Raw genomic sequence first — 23118 nt, forward strand, 5'->3', positions numbered from 1 at the left:
ATGGCTTGGGTGTTTTTGGGGGCCTGCCCCTGATGACCCATGTCTACCAGCTCATTCCTTGTACTAATCCTTTCAAAATAGTACTATCAGCTGGGGAGAAAGCATCTAAATGTAGGAGCCTGTGGGGGCCTTTCCTGCTCAAAATATCACAGATCTAATCAATGTATTAGCACTGTACTGAAATCACATCCATACATTATCATTTTCTCAATTCCAACTGAACATGATGTAATTATTGTTATTTTTGTTTGTAGACCTAAAGCAGTCTCATTCAGTGATAACAATCCACAAACATTTAGCCATGCCTGGATAGATGATGATTATCCTCTGTAAATCAACATCAAGATCCCTGATTTCCTCTAATTGAAATTGTTACATGAAACTTAAGCTGAGTTTATTTTTATCCGACTTTCAGTTTTGCTTGAGGGAAACACACACACACACACACACACACACACACACACACACACACACACACACACAAAAGTAAAACGAGTGGGTGGTGTTTGCAAACTTCTTAAGTAGTGATAGTCCCTTGAAAAGAAAAACAAAATGCACATGAATGCATACATAACACACACAAGACTTTCAGAAAGTAAGGAAAAGGAATGAGCTTCGCCCCAGGGTCAAATATAATTTACAAGGTAGAAATGGGACTGTGTGTTCCCAAGAAAGAACAGATCTTTCAAAGCTGCTATGTGCTCACCAGAGAGAAGTCTTAAAAATCATCCTGGATGCCTTGCTTGGAAGTGTTTAACCCAACATCCAGGGAGCTGCTGATTCGCAGAATGTCAAAGTCACTTCTGGGGACTGTGGAAAACAGTGATGGTAGCCAAGCCTGAGTGAATCTGAAGTTCCTGGTTTCACCAATGAAACCAGAGCCCTGGGGAGATGTGAATTGCTGTAGGATTTTTGAATAAACAAAGCTGGGAAACATAAATTCAGGCTGATTACTAAGCAGACATTTGAGATTCAGTCAGGAGGTACCACACTCATAACAGAAAAGAATTTGTGTATGTGGTATGCCTCTGTGTGTGTGTGTGTGTGTGTGTGTGTGTGTGTGTGTGTGTGTGTGTGTGTGTAGAAATGTTTGCATCTGTAGCAGCATTCTTTGTATATGTATGTACACACATGCACATGTGTGCAAGTGGAGGCCTGAAGTTGTCTTTGAATGACTTCCTCCATCTCTTTGCATTGTAGTGATGCAGTGTCTGTCACTAGAAACAGAACTTATGGATTGTAATCAGTTCTGCTAAACAGCTGACTTCAGCCTCTCCCTGTCCCTGCCTCTGAGAGCTGGAAATGCAAGATGTCATCATGCTCATCTGGCACTTAGGTAAGTCTGGGGATCCCTATTCCACTTCTTATATTTGTGTAGCACATATTTGCTCACTGATTCATTTCTCCTTCCCCAAAAGAGAGGGTTTTTAAAAAAAGATTTATTATTTTGTTTTTGTATATGTATAAGTGTGTTTGTGAGTGTGTGTGTGTGTGTGTGTGTGTGTGTGTGTGTGTGTGTGTGTGTGTGTTGTGCCTGTGTAAATGTGAAGTGGCACACACAGAGGACAGAAAAGGGCACTGGAGCCCTTAGAACTAGATTGGAGGACATTTGTAGGATTCCCAGTTTGTTATATGGATGCTGGGGTCTGAACTCTAGTCCTCATAACTGTGGAGCAACTGCTCCTAACCACTGAGCAATCTCTCCAGCCTCTCATGTAAAATCTTTAATATCACAAGCAGAAAGTTCACTAAGTAACTTATTCTGTGAAGTCTGGCCTTATTGGACTTGTTTCCATCTTCTTCTGGGCTGGGATCTTCAAATATTTATAGAAGCGTTAGAACTGGTCAGTGGTGTTATTTAAAATGGCCCTCCACCACAGACCCAGAGAAGCAAAGTAACAAGAAGAGTTCAAGGGATGGGGGGATATGATATGTGAAGTTCATCATGAAGGTGAGCATTCCTGGCCTACTCTTGCTGCTCCTGTCTCTTCTTATACATATTCTACTCAGCGCTGTTTCAAAAGATTTTCTTCAGCTTGATTTAAAAATCATTTGCTCAAGGCACTCCTGAAGACCACTAACCAATAGAATATGGATTTGCCCTTTTTTCTTCTTTTAATTATGTACATGTAATGGATATAAATGATGTAAACAGCCCCCATGATATTCATGGATCTGATTGTTTTCGGCAGCCGGTGGCTAAATCCTCATAATGTAGTATATTCATGGTTGTCAGTAGACAGAGGTTATATATACTCCAAGGAATACAAGACAGAAAAGCAAAACAACTCTTCTAAGATCAGCATGCTGAATAGCAGATACAGACAAAAAGCTTTTTAGCTGGATATCCTTCTGCACACCTGAAATCCTAATACTTGGGATGCAGGGTGATTGAAAATTCAAGGCCACTCAGGGCTACATAGTGACAGTCTGTCTAAAAGCATTACAAATATATGGTTGTGATTCACATATTATATATGTAAAGGCTTTTGTATTTGGGCACTGTTTTCCTTTAACTCCTTTTATAGTTCTGCAACATTTGGTGTAGTTTGGATTGCTGAAAAAGCAAGTCTAAACTGTGTTTTCTCAAGTCTACTCAACATAGCACTGTATGCTTCATAAAAAGTGTGAGAAAAGTATTCTCTGAAGGAAGTAGGTATTTCATAGATATCAGTCCCAGGAATAAACAATCAGTCGTTCATACACTGTGTTGTGCTTTTTGTACTTGTGTCTTGTATAGTTTAATATGATTTACAGAAAACTGCTGCTTATATTCCATATTGGAAATGAAGACTGGATTTATGTCATATGAAATAATTAGTCAAAACTAAATCTACCAGTACACCTTGATTTCTCCTCATGTGATAGTGAGTTACATCTCTTCCTCATATGTAGAACTGAAGAACTGCTTTATAGATGGAGATGCAAGAGAGATTGCCATGGTAATTTATACTAAGTATATACTTGATAAAGGCAAAATCTTTTACATAAGGTGATTTAAGATGTTAAAAAAAAGTTCATGCAAATTTAAAACCAGTTTTCTTTGAAAAAATGAATTTGTTCCTTTAAAAAATGACATCATCCAAGATGTGTTTTTAATCAATTACCATTGTATTTAATATGGAGGGCAACATGCATGGGAAAACAATGGTGAGTAACTAGGTGTTGACCTCTCATCATGGCACTGGTCCAGGAAGAGCTTATTAGTTTTAGCTAGCAGTAAATATAAAATCCAGGGCACCATAAATCACCAAAGTAGGATTAGTCTAAATATGAATCAGATACATGGGTAAAGCAGAGACATTCCCAGCTCATAAAAAAATAAATAAATAAGGGATGACTAAGGGAGCAATAACAGTTTTTTTCACATACATCTATGGATAATCTTTTCCATTTTAGTTAGAATTTTCAATTAATGATATTTGCTCTTATACTTAAATAAGTAAGAGTTTGTTCTTTAATCAAACAAATTAGAAACCAGAACAGTCAAGATTGTTTCTGACTCTAGTCAGGGCTACTCAAAGCACTTTGCCTAGCCCTCTTATCAGCAGGCACAGACTCATTCTACCGTGAGCCAGAGCCAGCATAGACTCATCTTGCTTGGTTTATATATGTGCTCATTACTGAAACTTTTATTCATTAATATTTTATTTTGTGTGTGTGTGTGAGAGGGAGAGAGAGAGACAGAGAGAGACAGAGAGAAACAGAGACAGAGAATGCCAAGAGTATATAGTTATACAAAGAGGTAAGTCAGAGCCCCAGAAGCTGGAGTTAACAGATGGTGATGAACTACCTCTTCTGGGAGCTGAGAACTGAACTTGGCTTCTCTGGAAGACTAGTAAGGATTCTTAACCACTGAGCTCTAGTGACCTCTGAACCATCTCTCCATCCTCACCTATTTCCTTTAACCTAGACTAGCTCAGAGCTCACTATGTAGCCAAAGCTTGTTAAAATTTGCAGCAATCCTCCTGCTAATCTTCCCCTATGAGAGAATTACAGACATGAGCTATCATATCTAGCTTGAAAATTTTAATCTTAAAAAAAATCACAGTGAATTATGGTTCCTTATGCCCTGCAAATAAATGAATGGATCATACTGGGTAGCATTAAAAAGCTAGTTGGAAGAGTTATGAGCCATATGCTATTCATTTCACACATATAGGTATGAACTTAGCTAGGATTTTTGAAGTGCATTGTGTGATAATACTTTTCATCTCCTCTTTTTTGTATATTTTGAAAGATTATTGTAGCTGTTCACTGCATTTGGAGTTGTCAATTCAACATGCTTCTGATCTTTCACGAATCTGTTATTTTAGTTTACAAACTCAGTATGTTACATTTTCATTACTTTATGCTTTTCAACATAATTATCTGGAGATATGGCCATCAGGAAGAGAAAAAAGTAAATATCACCAAAATTGTTACTCGGTATTATGACAAACAGCAACAGTAAAATTATTTTAATTGATAAAACTAGTATGGACAGTTTTCAGTGTCAACTTGACAGGATTGAGCCTCACACTCAGATACCTGGGTGTGTCTGTGAGTCTGTTTCCAGAGAGATTTAGCACAGGAGGGATGACAACCCTTTGCCCAGCAATGGGCTTGGCACCATTCCATGGACTGGCATCTGGGCTTAATAAACTGGATAAAGAAAAAATCAGTCTGAACACAAACATTTCTCTCTCTCTTTTTTCCTCATCTTCTGTCTGTACTCTCCTTCTCTCTTTCCCCCTTTTCTTCCTGAACACAGAGCCAATGTAATCAGCTGCCTCAAGCACACATTTCCATGCCTCTCCTGCTCTAATGGACTATGTCAAACAGCACATCAAACATGGAGTCAAAACAAAACCTTTTTTCTTCAAGTTAATTTTGTCAGATTTTCTTTTCAAACTAGTGACAATAGTAACTAATACACATTTCTGCCTTTAGTTTTAAGAGAAATTTTGACAGAGAGTGTGGGAACATAGTCACATGAGCACCATGCTACCTTTAATGTGGAATCAGAGGTGAACATATTCAGTCTGCTTTGGGATTTCTATATGGATACCCATTCTTCTGTTGGCATATATATTTTTATGCCCTCCTTACAGAAATATACATTTACAAATATAAGTCTTTATAATACATAACAGAGGCCTCTTTAAGCCCTTAAAGGTCTTAGAAATTCACAGTGAGTATGAATCTTGCCTAGAGATACTGACATAAAATTATATTGCACACAGGATTACAAACCTAGCATGTTGATATATATGTTCTTCAACCTGTATGAGAGAGTTGCATTAATTTAGTAAATTAAAAGATTGTTATCAACAGAAGTTAACAAAGAAAACAAAAAAGTCTAATTTTATGATTGAAGAAAATACAAAATTATATGAAGTAGGTGAACTTTTATGTCATTCAATTTTGTTAGAGTATAAAAGCCAATTAGATAAAATTAAATTTCAAGCCTGGTTGCTTTTTTTAAAAATATTCATTTGGGCCGGGCGGTGGTGGCGCACGCCTTTAATCCCAGCACTCGGGAGGCAGAGCCAGGTGGATCTCTGTGAGTTCGAGGCCAGCCTGGGCTACCAAGTGAGTCCCAGGAAAGGCGCAAAGCTACACAGAGAAACCCTGTCTCGAAAAACGAAAAAAAAAAAAAAAAATCATTTAAGCATTGCATTCCATGTTTATTATATTAAACAGGAAGTATCAAAGAACATTTGTTCCATCCAGAAGTGGAATGAAAGCTGTCCTGTCAATATCCTAGCTGGTGCTCTTGATGAAGTATTATGACATTTCTATATTATGCAGCATCATAAAACCCTAAACATACACAGAACACAGGACTATAAGTTTTAAAAGCACATGCTGGAAGCAGGAGTGTTTTGGCATTTATAGCCGGCTAGCAAGGGAAGATAATGAGGAACTTGAAGCCCTGGAAACAGTAACTATGAAATATGCAGCAACAGTTCCCCATCAAGATGAATCATACGTCACACTGCATTGGGGGATAACTCAAGCCTGCAATGCAATCTGCTCTTCATTTCAAGTGGCAGGCTGATGCATCCATCTGTCACCCAGGTAGAGTACATGTGGAAAATGATGATGACCAACTTAGAGCAACTCATGACACAAAATCCACACAGAAAGTGCACATAAGGATTCACATCTCAATTTCTCATACTTCCTCATGAGGAGAGAATCTCATGTTATATGTTAATATAAAACTTTCAATCCCTCCTCCCCCCCTCTCTGGTATGTATGTGTGTGGTATCATAAGACAACTTTCTGGAGTTGAGTCTTCCCTTTCACCTTGTTGAGAAAGCATCTCTCTTGTTTCTGCTGCTGTGCCAGTACTGTACTCTAAGGTAGCTTGGCTGTGAACTTCCAAATGATCATCCTGTTTGTGCCTCCCACCTTGTCATAGAAGTGCTGGGATGATAGATGCATACCACCACATCTGCCTTTCTATGTAGGTCACATGGATTGAAGTCCAGGTCCCAGACTTCTGTGGCTTTTACCCATTGAGCAGTCTGTCCAACCCCTGATATAGTTCTTTAAAAAATATAAATGGATATATATGATTTCCAAGTAATAGTTCCCAAACTGTTGATGCAGACAAAGTGAGGTCAGTCCTGCACATGATAGGATACTCTTGGCATCCCCAGATTCTAGAAAGTCTCAATCTCCTTACTTGTCACTCAAATCACATCCCTTGATAAGATGGGAAAGGAACTGACTGTTCTATGCCAATCATTGCCTGGAATCAGAGTGGCATGTAGAACCAGTGCTCTTGATTTTGGAAAGAATCACATGCCCCATATTGTTTGGAATTTTGACCTCAATATTTGTGAAATATTGAAAAACAGTGGGAGAGAGGAGACAGAATAGGTCTTTGTCATCTGACAAAGCAGTGGGAACTCTTTGGAATTTCCCATTGTCTTTGTCAAGTCTGGCCAGCAGCCATCCAGTTTTTCACCTTATGATGCTTGGTGAGAGTATGCCAAGGTAAAGAGGCTTCAAGGAGTTTGGCAAAGTGAACTGTGCTTTAGCTACATCAGTATGTTTGTTCTTATTTTGCTATAACACAGAGGCCTCTGTTCAATTGAAAAACTCAGTTCTTTAAGAAACAGGACTTTCAGGATGTTGGTTTCAATTTGTATAATATCCTTTCTGAATGTGATGTAGGTCTGAAGTTCATGCATGACCTTTATAGAGGAAGAGAAGGCAGAATCCTGTTCCTAAACTGAAAAGCTGAGCGCTTCTGTTAATAAGTCACTCTCTACTCCATCTGCGTAAGGCTCATGTTCCTTATATGTAAAATATGGTTCATGGCAGATACGGTGGGTGCCTTACAGTATTACTATGAGTATTAGAATGGAGATAATTTTTTTAGTAAGTAACAGTAATAAGTGGCTATTATTTTTATAATATTACTTATGGAAGAAATAAACATTTCTCATTACCTATCTATCATCAATCATATATATACTTTGTATATATATTACATACCATACATATACTTGTTTGGTACACATACACACACACATGTATATATACCAATCAAGTATATATTTCTCAATGGTACCATCAGACAGGGAACACTGAGTTTAAAAACAGGTTGTCTTGGTGAACTCTGAGTGATGATGTTCTTGGACCACCATTATTATCAGTACTTTCTGCAGTCCAGTCTGCTCCTGTACATAATAACCTGCTTAGCTTCCTAGAGGCAGCTGTGATTTCTCACTTGACAAAGTAATCTGTGAACAAAATTAAGCATAGTGAAAACTGTGAAAATTTGTCAATGTTTTCTCATTTAGAATTCTTTGAAATTCTCTTCTTCTAGAATAGGATATAATAAAATAAAGAGAATCAAACATGAAGAAAAAACATAAATCACCCTGTGCCATGGGGCCCAGGCAAGCAGAAGTCAGCCACAGGCCAGCCATGCATCCCAAAGCCCAGGCAGGTACCAGTCCAACGAACAGGTATGTGATGGAGAAATGGGAGAGAGGGAGAAGTGCAGTGGTTCAATCACTGTAGAGAGAAGAGCAACTGAAGACACAATGGCAGTGAGGAACAGGCTGATAGGGGAGGCCTATGCTGCTGCCTGTGGCCATGTAATATCTGGACCTGGGCTGCTACTGAGGGCCATGTCTAGGTCTGTGACCCTTTTGCAGCTGGGGACTGTGATGATGGCCAGGTCTATGGCCCGTGTTACCACTGAAGACCATATAAATGCCTGTGGTCTGGGCCACCACCTGAGGCCATGTTGATGTCCAAGGGCCATGTTGCCATCAGATCTATACTAATTTGAGTGGCCTGTGCTGCCACGTGAGGCCATGGTGATGTCCAGACCTGAGCTGCAGCAAGGGTCATGTCTGGGTCTATGGCCCTACTGCAATTGGTGTCTGTGTTGATGTCTAAGGTCCTGGTTACCACTGGGGGCCATTGAAGAACTGGCCCCGTGACTGATCTTGCCCTTTACTGGGCACCTCTGGGGGATATCTGCCTCTCCTCCTACTATGAGAACTGGCCCCAGTGCTGTGGGCACAGAAGAGCTGGCCCTGACCCTCACCAGGCTTGGAAGAACTGTTCCCCCCTCACCTACTGCTACAATGGGAGAGGTGGACCCTCACCATGTCTGTGGAAAAGCTGGTTCCTGACGGCTTAGGCACAAGAGTGAAGTGTTTATCTGATTATTCTTCATCAGGAGTTAGATATAGGGGTAAGATCCTGAATGATCTGAGAAGTGGTAGAAAAGCAACAAATGACCTCCTCTCTCTCTCTCTCTCTCTCTCTCTCTCTCTCTCTCTCTCTCTCTCTCTCTTTCTCTCTCTTTCTCTCCCCTTGATCCAAAAAGAGCTAAGACCCTCTCCCTATCCCACTCTACTACTTCCTGTGTCTATGTGTCTGTCCTCCATTCCTCTAAAAACTCTTTGGTTAATTTCGGTCAGTTAGTAGCTAGCTCCACCCTCTGATTCAAAGCAAATTTTATTGGCAGTCTTGGGAGCATCAGAACTTGACCAAAATAGTACACAACACAGAGAGCTGACCCTGCCCCTCACCTGAGGAGAGTGGTCCTGCTGGAGGCCCAGAATGGACAAAACAGCTACCACTCAGGCCCACATCCAGCACTTTGTGTTGGCCTATCCAACATCTAACTCATCTATGACCTGCTGGGACTGGTCCTGTGGAACCATAGCCTCAGGATCTCCAGGACTTAGGGAAACAGTAGGATATCTGAGAGAAATTTCATTGGTGGTCCAGTATTGATGGCGTACCAGAAGCCAGAGGCCTTGAATCAGACCAACGACTCATTGCAATGAACATTTGCAAGTAAAACTGGGCAAAAGAGTATACTGTGTGACAGACCTCAGCTCCCAAGGCCATTACCACAAATGAATCTGCCTGGCACCATCACTCAGTGCGATATTCTGAGATGCATATTATTACAAGTTATAACAAGTATTAGTACCTCATTCTTTTTATAACACAATAATATATTTTATATCTATATCATCATTTCTTTACTAATTTGCTGATTACTGAATGAGATGAATCCTTACTCATCCAGTGATGGGGGATGTCTTTCTGTATGCTGTGAATATGTGTTGCTCTGATTGGTTGATAAGTAAAGTTCCTCTGGCCTATGGCAGGGCAGGATAAGATTAGGCAGTACATTCAAACTGAAGATGAGAGAAAGAGGGGTAGAGTCAAAGAGATGACAGTCCACCACCCAAGGAGCAACAAGATGCCAGCAGACTGGTAATGCCACAGCCACATGGCAGCATATAGATTAATAGAAATGGCTTGAGTTGAGTTATAAGAGCCAGCTAGCAAGAAGCCTGGACCCATAGGCCATATAATTTGTAATTAATATTAAGCCTCTGAGTGATTATTTTATAAGCAGCTCCTAGATCGTGGGGCCAGGTAGGACAGGAGAAGCTTACAGCTACAATCCAGAATTTAATTTGGTGCTCCTGTCTTGAGGCCTTAGTAAGTCTCTATTGCAGTTGGATTTTTCTTTGGGCTGCCAGCTCCCAAATAATGACAGAGACTTCTTCTTAATTTTGAAAGCTTGGCCTTTATCTTAGGCTTATCTCAACTAGCTCAGTTATCCCATTTAATTAATCTACATTCTGTCATGTGGCATCACCTCTCTTTCATCCTGCATCTCCTGTTTCCTCTCCATCTGGCTGGCACTCTGCCCCTCTTCTTCTCAGATTCCTCTCTGTCCCCCAAAGTCCCATCTAACTTCTTTCTAGCTATTGGCTGTTCAGCTTTTTATTATACCAATCTCAACAATACACTGTCACACAGTTTACAAATATCCCACAACATTTTCTCCTTTTGTCTAAAAAAAGGAAATGTTTTAACTCTAATATAGTAAAATAATATATAATAAGAACAATTATCAAGTAAGAGTTATATTCACAAAGTCCAGTCCATTTGTATTTGTCATATTTGGAGAAATTATTATCTATCTTATCTTGATGAATCCAAAGTCTTATACCTAAATCATTTTCTATCATAAATTGTATTTCTATCCTAAAAATATCTTTTTAGACTTAAAAACATCTTTTTAGATAAACCACTTAAGCTTTTATGTCTCTCAAACTTTATAAACTTTACATTTCTTTTGTGAGTTTCTTTTCTGAATTTGGTAACAAAGAAAACTATAACTATCTAGTTTGCAACCTCATCAAAACACCAAGAAGGACATAATATTACCTGAGTAAACAGTAAGTGTAGAGAAAACAACTTCCAAAACTACAGAAATGACAGAAACATCTGGCTGCCTGGACAGTCACCCAAGTTTGCTCTGCAATGTTGGGGCATTCATCTTTCTCTATAGGCCTAGAATATCTGACAGACTTTTCTGTGAAGCAGGAATTTTGAAGGACTGTCCTACCTTGTCTGGGCAAAGTTCAACAGTTGCTTCCTTTTGCATCCTGTTTGTCCAGTTTGGACAGCATACTGTCAGTAGTTGAGGCACAGGCAGTTTCTTGCAAAAATAGCTAGCTTTTCCACATTGAAAACAAACTCCATATGGAGGTTCTTTAATGCCCATTATCCTTTTTTGAAAAAAAAAAAATTGGTACTGCCAAGAGCAGACACGTCTCATTGTTATGAAAAGCCTTATGTTATTAAAACATTTTAAATGTCATATTCTGTAGATCTTTGAAGTGTTTGAAGACCAGTCATCTATTTAAAATATATCTCTATTTGACCATGAAAACATACCTAACATGATTATAAGTTTGATTGTTATAGATGACTAACTACTAACCTATTTTTCTTTATTATCCTAAATATCTTTTAAGGACTAAAACTTTATACTACATTTTTACAGTGAGTTACATAGGTACAATATGTTAAACAGCAGTAGATACATATGCACAGTATAATATAAATAACCTTTAAATTTGTATCAATGTGCAAAAATCCATACTAATGTAAAATATTTAAGACTAGTAGTTGTTCAAAAGTAGTCTCAATAATCCATCCTTTTATCACATCATTTCTGTATTTCTATATATTTCTTTGTTCAGCTGACTATGACCAGTAACAATTTGAACCAACCCCTCTCCAAATGATAACAAACATCCATAACTCAGTAAACAACAAAAAACCACCCACCCCACCTCTTTGGACTGTGGGTGTCATATTATTAAAATCACTTCCTGTTGTTCAGGAGTACAATGGCATCTTTAGGGGACCCTTTGAAAATTAGGATAATGGTCAAGTTCTGGAAAAGCTAGCTGTATTATTTGTTGTTTAGTCTCTGTGTGATAAGAAAGTATAGAGCTTATCTGAAGTCTTAGCTAGATAGTCTGGACCAGTTAGGCTGGACCATCTCAACTAGCAGCTTTGAAGTTGTTCTGGATGTATAATTTTGAGGAAACTTCAACAAAGCCATTCTAAGAGGCTGGATCACCTGGGCTACTTGTCTTCATTGGTTTTGGTCCTCTTTTCTTTCTGAATATATATATATATATATATATATATATATATATATATATATGTATATGTATATATATCACATGTATGGAATGTGTAGTATGCACAAGTCAGTTAAAGATTTTTTTGTTCTATATTTGATATTTGAACAGGTAAAAACATCTGTCAACTTAATAAGTTCATTTGGACTATATAACCAAGCTGTAATATAAATCTCAATCCATGTAATGCGAAAGAACAGCATGTAATAATAAGTCATGAGGACTCTGTAGCCAACAAGATTTGTCATGTCTCATCCAGTCTCAGAGCTGTTCCCATGTCAAGGGATCAGCATATACATCATCTGTCCTATAGTTTTCTTGGCTTCTTTCTTCATGTCTATAGCCAGGAGGTATCTCCCAATCAACTTTTATCTTCATTAAATTTGAAATGAACCATAACTTTTTGTTTCCTATGGAAACAAAGGTGTAACCTCTCCCCCAATGCAATGTATTTTGTGACTTCCATTCTTTTTTTTTAATAAGAAAAAATTTTCCTTCATTTTATACCCCAATCAAAGGTTTCCCTCTTCCCTTCTCCTGCTCCCCTAACCTCCTCCCAGTCTACCTCCCACTCCCCTCCAGGAATGCAAGGCCTCCCATGGGGAGACACATCCAGTAGAGGCAAGTACAAGCCCATGCCCCTGCCTCAAGGCTGCACGAGGTGTCCCATCATAGGTAGTGGGCTCCAAAAAGCCCCCTCATGCACCAGAAATGGATTCTGATTCTACTGCCAGGGGGCCATGCAAGCAGATCAAGCTACACAATTGTCTCATCATGCAGAGGGCCTAGTCCAGTCCCATGCAGGCTCCACAGCCATTGATTCAACTTTCATGAGTTTCCACTAGTTTGGTTTGATCATCTCTGCAGGTTTCCCCATCATGATCCTGATACACTTGCTCATAGAATCCCTCCTCTCTCTCTCTCTCTCTCTCTCTCTCTCTCTCTCTCTCTCTCTCTCTCTCTTTCTGACTGGAGTCCTGGAGCTCTGCCTGGTGTTTGGCTGTGGATCTCTGCATCTGCCACCATCAGTCATTGGAGAAAAGCTCTGTGATGACAGTTAAGGTATTCACTGATTTGATCATTGGGGCAAGCCAGTTCAGTTCAGGCACCCTCTCCACTATTTCTAGTAGTCCAAGCTAGGGTCATCCTTGGGGATTCCTGGCAACTCACCTAGCACTGGGTTTCTCTCTATCCCCATGATATCTCCCTCCATCATGGTATCTCTCTCATTGCTTTCCAATTTTCTGAGAAACTGCCACACTGATTGGGTGTTTGTGTGTATGTGTGTGTGTGTGTGTGTGTGTGTGTGTGTGTGTGTGTGTGTGTGGTGTGGTGTGGTGTGTGTGCGGCTGAATGCCACAGCAGGCATACAGAGTGGTCAGAGGATCACTTGAAGGAGTCCATTCTTTTCTTCTACCAGTTAGGTTTCAGGTATCTAACTCAGGTTCTCAGTCTTGGTAGCAAACTTCTTTGTCCAATTAGCCATCTCACAGGTCCCATTTCGAAGACTATGTGATCACATTTCTGGTACAGAACATGCTGGTCCCGTGTGCCTTTCAAGTGACATAGGAAAAAGCACTGTGAGTAATGGACGAGGCATTTAAATGTGTATTCCTCTTTAATTATTCATTCCCCCTCCTCTTTATTTGTCCTAAATTTTATATTCCCTTCTGTATCTTCCTCAAAACCAATGAAAATATGAATTTGACTTCGTACTGAGACTCAGACCTTTCTGAGATCTAGGTTCTTGAGTATGCTGTTGCTTAGGTACCATACCTTGCTTCTAGTGTTCAGATCATATGCTCAAATATAATCCCCCTGATTTTTACTCAGGTATCTTTTCAAAGCCTTATAAAAGAGCTGAATCTATGCTAATAAAGGCTCACAGCCTAATGTGAATGCTGATTTAATTTGCATCATAATTACTTGTCTCCTTAAAGTCAGGTAATCTCAACTTCTTTCATGTTTTTATTTCATCTTTGTCAATTATATAATTATCCCAGTTATTTTCCTTGAGATTCTTCACATGTATTCAAAACCATTTTTCATCCCATTTAAAAATTTTGAAGATTAAAAAAAAGCATGTGATACTTAAAGATGGAAAATTTTAATGCGTTCCCAGGCCTATTATAAAGCAAGCACCAAGAAATAAGATTTAGATAAAACAGAGTTGTACTGCTATTGCTGGGCTTAACTGAGGCTTATTTATTTACTTATAAATTGCCTGAATTTTTACACAGAAGAGTTATGGGAGCTTGCAACAATAAATATAAAGACCTAAGCAAAGAGAATAAAAGAAGATAAATGGGGAAGATGGAAAGGCCAGAGTATAGTAAAGTCTTCAGTGTTTAGAAAGATGTGAACATGTAATGAATGCACTGTACTTACAATGACTATGTGCCAAGTATTTACTTGTCTGATTAAGCAAAATATGATCAAAAATCAGGCACAAGCATGTAAGTATTCCTCTGTCTTACAAATGATAACAGAATAGAAAGCTACAAAGTAAAAGAAGAAAGAAAAGAAAAGAAAATCTGAAAGTAAAAGCCTGAAAAATTCTTGATTCTCATAGAAAAATTTGGAGGCTGTATTAGGAGCATCACTTTAGGGGATATAATGGAATTCACTGCAGTTTCTTACATTGATTCTCAATACAGGTAGCTATTATGAGCTTATACAATTAAGCAAAAGCCAATTGAAATGCTGCCAAAATTCTGGTCCAGTGCCCAGCCTTTTTGTGCTTAGGTTTATTCCAAAGATGTGTGTGTGTGTGTGTGTGTGTGTGTGTGTGTGTGTGTGTGTGTGTGTGTGTGTGTGTTTAGGCATATAAAGTCACATACATATATGTATATGTATATCTACACACACATATATTGTACATATTAAATGTGTGTGTGTGTGTGTGTGTGTGTGTGTGTGTGTGTGTGTGTGTGTGTGTGTATTTAGTGAATTTTAGCATGTCTGTCAAGCTGGCATCCAACAAACAATTCCCAACAGACTTCTTTTTGATAGATTAACTAGCAGAAACTTAAAACATTTTTGTCTGCCTGAATGAACCTGGAGTGCAACTGCTTGGCATTGCTGATTAAAAGCTGAATCATGTCTCTCAACACTCAATTAAAAAAAAAGTCTTCATCTCCCTTCCCAATCTGAGACACAGTAGGACTTAATTTTCAGACATAATCTTCGGAAACGGTATTGAGAAGAGATATTATGCTACACAAAGGCACAGCTGGCAGCACCCTCTCTACAGACCATTGGCCAGAACACTACAGTTTCACTGTGCTTGTGAAAATACATTGCTTTATACACTGAAGCACATGAACACAACATCCGTGGAATTATTGGTGTTAACATATACAGTACAGTATGTGACAGGCAGGGATCCGATGGGATGGCAAGGTACTTGTTTTGGTAAAATTTGCCTTATGCATATTGGGAATCAGAGCACCAATTTATTAACTATGGAAATGGATTGAAATGCCTACAGTGGGCTGTTGATGTAGTTTTAATTTGTTTGGCTTTTCACCAAATCAAAAATGACATGTTTTACCACTTGTGGGCCAAGCAAATCAACAGTTTGGTTTAATTCATTTTGGAAGAACCTGTACAATGTTCCATTGTTTTTAAATTTGTGTTTCCAGAGGTTATATGGAGGCCCTTTCCCCACCCATCTCCTCTGTTCCCAAAGAAGAAATGCTGGGAGAATTCTGTGGGGGGATCCCTGGGTACCTATTCTCATGGGAAGGAGCTTCTTCACTCTTTCCATGACCACATGGAAGGTCAGTTCCAGCTCCACTGTTTTTTCTTTCCTTCCCCTCCCCCATGACACTCATCCTCTCAGTATCAGTATGGAAAGAGTTTAGACAAAAATGACTTTGTTTGGTTCTTTAGAATTAACACACACTTGGGCTTGTTTCTAATCGAACACAGATGTTTCCTTAGCAGGGAAAAGCCTTGTGTGCATAATTCTTACACTGCCCTGATGGAGAGAACTGAGTCCTAAATTAGCAACTTTTCCAAGCTAGTTCTGGCTAGCTGCCATATATATTTTTCTTTCTCTTTGCCTTTTTTTTTTAACTTTGAAGAGAGTATAGACAGATGGTTTTTAAAATCTATAACGGGAAGGCCACCATTTTCCCAAGAATTCAAAAGAAATTAAAATAATAAAGCTAATCAGTGTGGCAGCATGGCTGGCCTCCTTGCTGTTCTCTGTCCTTTAGTACAACACTTTTAGAAGGATCTCAACTATGCTGATTTCTGCATGGCACAGCCACAATCCTTGTCTGGGGTGGCATCATGTCCAGGGTTCCAATCTCAGCTGTCCGGAGACCAAATTGATTAAGTGGTCAGATGAGGAGAAATGGGTGAGGCCACCTGTTCTTTTGAGTCCTTCAACAACTCTCCACAAAAGATTTAGCAAGAAGAAACTGCTCCCTCCCAGCCCCAGAGCCATGCGTTTGCACATTCAACGCCTTAAACATTAGGGTTATTGTAGATGTAACCAACCGTCTTATTAAATAAGAAGCACAGAACCAATCCAAAGAAGAAAGCCAAGAGATCAGAGCTAAGAGCCTTACCAGCCTGCTGCAGCTAGCCTCTTCAGCCAGGAGAACTTTCCAAAAAAGAGACCTACTTCCTGTCTGTTTGTCTTTATATAAACTTTCTGTTCTGCCTTCTCATTGGTTGTAAAACCAACTACATGACTGCCTTGTCACAGCCTGTCTGTACAGACCTCCAGACACACATTGGAGCGTGTGTCTCCAATGCTGGCTGTATCCTTGAACACACAGAGATCTACATATCTCTGCCTACCAAGTGCTGGGATTAAAGGCGTGCACCACCAATGCCCAGCTTTCCTATGGCTTGCTAATAGCTCTGACCCCCGGGCAACTTTATTTATTAACATACAATTAAAATCACATTTCAGTACAAATAAAATACCACCATATTTCCCCTTTTCTATTTTAATAAAAAGAAAAAAGGAAAAAGGTTATAACTAACATAAGAAAAACTATATACAAAAGTACAATAACTATATACAATATATACAAGTAATAAATACCTAAACAATGTCTAGTCCATTTGTATTTGACAAATTCAGAGAAAATGATTCCATTATCTATCCTATTTTGGTAAGTCCAAAATGTACCTAATTTACTTTCTATCCTAACTAGTCTTCAACTATAACTAACTAATCTTCAACTATAACTAACTAATCTTCAACTATAACTAACTAATCTTCAACTCCCTCAGAGACCCAAGAAGGAAATAATATTAGCTAACAAAAATTAAAAACAGGAAGTACATGCAAGCAACTTCCAAAAAATTTGTGAGTTGACAGAAACAGTCAGCTGCCTGGACAGTCACCTGAGGTTTCTCCACAGTGTTAGGGCATCATCTTTAGCCTATAGGCTTAGCGTATCTGACAGACTCATTTGTGAAGTAGGATGTACACAAGGTCAACAGTTCAACCTCACATTGGGTGGGAGCAGTCCATGTACCAGAAACACCTGAATTCCACTAGTGTCATGTCATGATTCAGGATTTTAAATTCTGGAAATTGTTGATGGTTTTTTAATTCAGCTGTCCATTCTTCTTGGCTGTGTATATGTGGCTACATCTCAGCATCCCGTTCTTCTCCACAGGTTATTATAGTGTTGTCCTGGCTTTGTGTGTGAGTTTGTTGTTCAAAAACCCACTTTTAGGGCTAGGAAGATGGATCAGTAGAAAATCACTTGCAGTGCAAATAAGATGATTCAAATTCGGTTCCCAGAAGCCAGGAAGAAAAGCAGAGTGTGATGGAGCATGCTTGTAATCACAGCGCTGGGAGATGGGTCCCTGGAATCACTGGCTAGCACCCTAGTTCATAAGCTTTGAGCCAACAAGAGCTTGTTCACCCACCTCTGAGAGAGAGAGAGAGAGAGAGAGAGAGAGAGAGAGAGAGAGAGAGAGAGAGAGAGAGAGAGAGAGAGAGAGGATATGAAGCCTGTGGAGGAGCACCACATGAAGTCACACATAAACTTACTTTGATCATGAAGTCCTCATCATTAGATAGTTTGTTACAGAAACCCAGTGACAGAACTGAAGAATTCAGCTAGAGTGACTCACAACTTTGTCATGAGATTTATATGTCTTATTTTCTTCATTTCCCATAGGTGAAAATGTTTAAAGAAGTTAAGTAACTTATTTATTTTGGGGGGTCAGGGGATGGCTGACTTTCTCCATTTAAATATTTCATGCATTCCTTTCCCCTCTCCCAGTTCCCAGTTCCTATCCCCACCCAACTTCATGTTTTCTCCCTTTCCCTCTTCTTCCCTCCCTCCCTTTGCTCCCTCTTTGTCCATTTCCTTCCCCCTTCACTCTCTGTCTCTCAAAATAATCATGACAGGCAAATGAATCTAAAACAAACAAACAATAAGACAAAAAAAAAGAAATGAAAAGGACACAGATATACAAACAAAAACCAAGGAGTCCATCTTGTGTTGGCTAAATGCTCCTGGGCATGGGGCCTGCCCTAGACTGTGATTGATAACCCCAGTGACACCCACTGAAGAAAACTGATATTCCCTTTCTCAACAGGTACCAACTGTAAACAGCTTCTTGACTTGGGCTGGGAAATTGTGTCCACATCTCAGTGCTAGGATTTTGTCTGTTTTGAACCTGTGCAGGCCTTGGGGCTTGCTGTCATAATGTAAAATTTTGTATGTATGACTATATGGAATGTTAAAACGTAATTCCTTGAATTTTTCCAACCATTGATTGAGAATAAACTTATTTGTATGGTTAAAAGGGTGTTGCAGTAATTCTAATGTACATAAAACTCCACCCCTGGAGTGTGTTCAGGATTAGATTTAGAAAGATTTCAGTAACCAGTTCACTGATACAAGAATAACTCTAGCTTACTGCCTTTTGTTGCTCTGCTTGCCCTTGGTTTTTGATGGAGATTCATAGAGTTTCATACAGAGCCAAAGCTTTGCAATGGGTTTCAGTGAGCTGGGAAATACTGGCTTGTGATGAGTTTTACATCCTTATAGCTGTTTACGAAGATGTGATTATATAATAGTATGGCTTCTTTTTTTTTTTTTAATGCAGACAGAGCATCCTTTGGCTCATTGTAGAGAAGAAACTCAAGGAAGAAGAAACAGGTGCTTTCATTTATTTTGTTTTTAATCGACAATTACTCTTCTAATGAATGTTGTGCTACAGAACCAAAGAAAATTGTCTATTTAGACAAACAGAGGTGGAACCTGACTTTTAGAGAATTGTTTCTTCCCTTGCTTCAGTGGTATATATGAAAATCAAGTCTCTCTGACAGAAGTACTTGCTGGTAAAGTAAGGTTCACCTATGAAAAGCAATTCATGACTGCAGGATTTTCCACTTCGGAATAACACAAGGCAAGAGAGCAAAGAGGAGAAAAGGTTCATACTAGCTCTGTGAACATTGTGCCATCCTAATTTAACACAAACCCTTATCCTCATTGTCGCATAAGATATTTTAAAGAGACACTTATGGCCCTCAATCTGACTATTAGAGTGTTGGAACAGTGGACCCATAACAATGAGAATTTCCCCAGGAATCTCATGATGGAAGCAGAAAAGACACCAACCAGAGGGGACTTGTCAGACTACATACAGGATGAGGCTGAAACTCAAGACAATGATGGATCAATGGTGGGGGGGGGGGTTGACTATTTAAATATGCATATCCCTGGTCCTCACTCTTTTTTCACTTTAGTCTCATGCCAGGATCCCAAAGAAGGTGGACTGGGGTCACTGAATCTTTTTGCCCTCTTCTCATTGTGGCCACATTTAATAAATCTCTTTTTCTGCTTTTCACTATTAATTTGGCTCTTTAATTGGCTTCTCAAGGACTGGTAGCTGAACTTGACTTCTTGGGGTCTAGATTGTGGCCCCAAGTAACACTGGTGGTAGGAAAAGCCACAATTCTATATCTTATGGTTTTTCCAACCCTGTGTAGGGAAATGTGATTAATAAAACACTTACTATCTCATAAAATATTAAAAAAGCAAAAATCTAGAAGGCCTTAATACTGTAATATCCTTAAGTCGCAAACCTTTAATGTGTTCATCTCTCTTCTAATTCTATCTGACAATTCAAGGACTTGCTGATAATCAATATGTTATGGAAAAATAAAAATCACAATAGGAAAGCCCGGTGGAGGCACGAGGAAGGGCGAAATGATTTTACTTATCTTTATGAACATTGCTGCATTAGTCTTCTTAACTAAAACGGATATTATACCTCTATATCAGAGACATCATAGCTCTCTAATATGTTATTCTACCCCATTAAGTCCTTGATGAATGGAATTACAGGTACTGAAAAGATTTAAAATGTTTTTAACCTTAAAAGGAAATAAAATGCCCACCTTAACACTAACAACTAACACCTACTCCCTTCATATCCTAAAGGAGGGAGAATTAACTTTGAACCACTTTCACATTAAAATTGTAGCAAAGTCTTAAATAAATCAAAATCAATAAAAACAGTGGAAGCCAATTCCTACTGAAAACAAACACTTTCTTTTGTTTGTTTGTTTTTTCCAATGCAGCCCCTCAAATCATGTAGGGAGGCTGGCCTGGGTATCCGAGGCCCTGAACTGCCCACTGTCTCTCAGTGGTTCCATAAGTAAACATGAAAGCATTTGTTTTTCTGTTTTCTTTTCTCCTTTGAATTTGAGTTTGAGTTTGATGCCTGTGTTGTCTGTCACCCTTAGAGCCTGTAGCTAACAGCTGTTGGCTGGGTAACTTCTGTTTTTAAAGGGAATTCATAATTGATTGTTTTAATAGATGGGCCTTTTGTTGAACTAAGGATGTCTAACCTTTAAGACTGTTAGTACTTCTAGGTGATATTTACTCTGTTGATCGCGTGCATTCATTGTTTCTTTACACTCTTTCGTGTACCGTTTCTATGTTTGAGCTAGTGATTTCAAACATTCTGAAACTAAACACTTAATCTCCTTGGTGAGTACTCTCTCTGTGCCTGTGGAAAGGTTCTCAAAATGCATTTGAGACAGGTTGTGATATTGGTGTCAGAGAAACTTCAGTCTTCCTTGGCTATTGGGAGAATGGTAGACTCAATGTGATTAACAACTTTGGTTTGTTTTCTATTCTGCCATCTGTCTATTATAATTAATTATATTAGGCTTTGACATTTTAGACATTTACTGAGAAAAGAGGAGGGAAGAACATTCCCTCAAGAACTACCCATGATTGATTGTTTCTATTTCTTAGGAGTAATAACAGATAAACTGATACCCATTACCTATGGATGATACCAAGCTATGAATAACCAGCCAGGCACTTGGAGGTCAATTCTTCTAGAGATTGGGGCAATGTAAAGAGTGTATCCCACAATTCCCTCATAAATAAGATATCTAAGGATGTTCTGGTGGCCTAGTGGACAGAATCAAAGGGGCCTGTGAAGATGGAGTCTTCACCGAGTCCTTCTAATGTTAATGATTTCCGTTGTGCTTGCTGATTAAGAGGACTCTCAGGTGTCTGAGCCTTTGCTTTTCTTGACCTGGCCTTTCTGGGAGTCCTCATGCTCTTATCCAGTCTATCTTAATCCATGGCCAATAGCATAGGGTGGGAAGTTTGGCATGAGAATGGAGAGGTTCTTTTTCCTTTTCTTTTTCTTTCTTTCTTTTTTTTTTTTTACTTTTTAATTGATTTTTGTGGATTTCACATCATGTATCCTTATCCTACTCATCTTGCCATCCCCTTGCTTCTGCCTTCTGCCTATGCAACCTCCCCCCCAAAAGCAAAATGTAAAAACAAAACCAAAAAACAAAACAAAAAAAAATTCTTGGCATGGAAGCTATAGTGTGACCCAGTGAGTCACACAGAATACTCTTTAGTCCATACATCTTTACTTGTAAGTATTCACTGCAATGAGTCCTTGGTCTAGCTCAAAGCCTCTGGCTTCTGTTATACCCTGGATATGGACCCTCACTGGAACTCCCCGTGGATATCCTATTGTTGCCATGTGTCATGGACATCCTGTAGCTTTAGATTTGTAGGGTTGTCTCCTTCTTCTGATTCACCAAGCAATGCCAAGTGTAAAGGCAGCAGTTTCCACGGTCTCTGACTCTAACATAGACAGCAAACGTGAGATAGTTGGGTGGTTGAATTGGTTCTGTGGATATCGTAAGTTGTCCCCTGACCTGTGCCGTGGAACAAGAACACAAGATAAATTAAATTAAATATCTATCTATCTATCTATCTATCTATCTATCTATCTATCTATCTGTCTATCTATTTTGTTTTTCGAGACAGGATTTCTCTGTATAGCTATACAGCTTTGGAACCTGTCTTGGAACTTGCTCTGTAGACCAGACTAGCCTCAAACTCACAGAGATGTGAATGCCGCTTTCTGGGATTAAAGGCATGTGCTACCTCCCACCACCTAACTAAATGTTAATTTAAGAAAAAAATGTAAAAAATAAAATACTTAAGTTGTTCCAGTAAGCTAGAAAAAATGAAACAAAAACGGCATAGGAAAAATGAATGAGAGAGAGAGAGAGAGAGAGAGAGAGAGAGAGAGAGAGAGAGAGAGAGAGAGGATTGATTTAGCACCAAAGTACACTGGAAGAGGAAAAAACAAGACAATACAGCAGAAGCTGGGGGTGGGGGAACTCATGATATAAAAACATCCCCTCTGAGCTCACAGACAGCAATAAGAGTTCTCATTTAACCTCCGAAAATGACTTAAGAAGCACTTGTACTTTGAAACCAATCTAAATTGCGAACTAATTTCCCAGTGGGATGCGTTGATGGCCTACAGTACACAGCATAAATAATGAGTTTGCAACTGGGACCCCACATAAAGCAGTGCACATTGGTGGAATGTGTGAGCAGGTTTCCCCCTCCGCTGTGTGACACTGTGACATTACTTCTTCCAGTTAGGAGTTTTACTGTGTCAGCAGGTGAATTCCCGGCAGTAAGTCAAGCTGTAATGGAACAGGCTGGTAGAAATGACTGTGCTGCTACGGTGAAAAGAAGCTGGTGTCGCAGGGAGGTTTTGAGAATCTGTGCACATGGCCTGTTACCTGCTAGGGTTGCAGGTGTTCATGGCTGCTGGACTCTTAATCCTGTCTTTGAAGATG

This window comes from Peromyscus californicus, unplaced genomic scaffold (genome assembly GCF_007827085.1).
Source record: "Peromyscus californicus insignis strain IS unplaced genomic scaffold, ASM782708v3 Scaffold_8__1_contigs__length_139910024, whole genome shotgun sequence".
In the NCBI taxonomy this organism is placed as follows: Eukaryota; Metazoa; Chordata; class Mammalia; order Rodentia; family Cricetidae; genus Peromyscus; species Peromyscus californicus.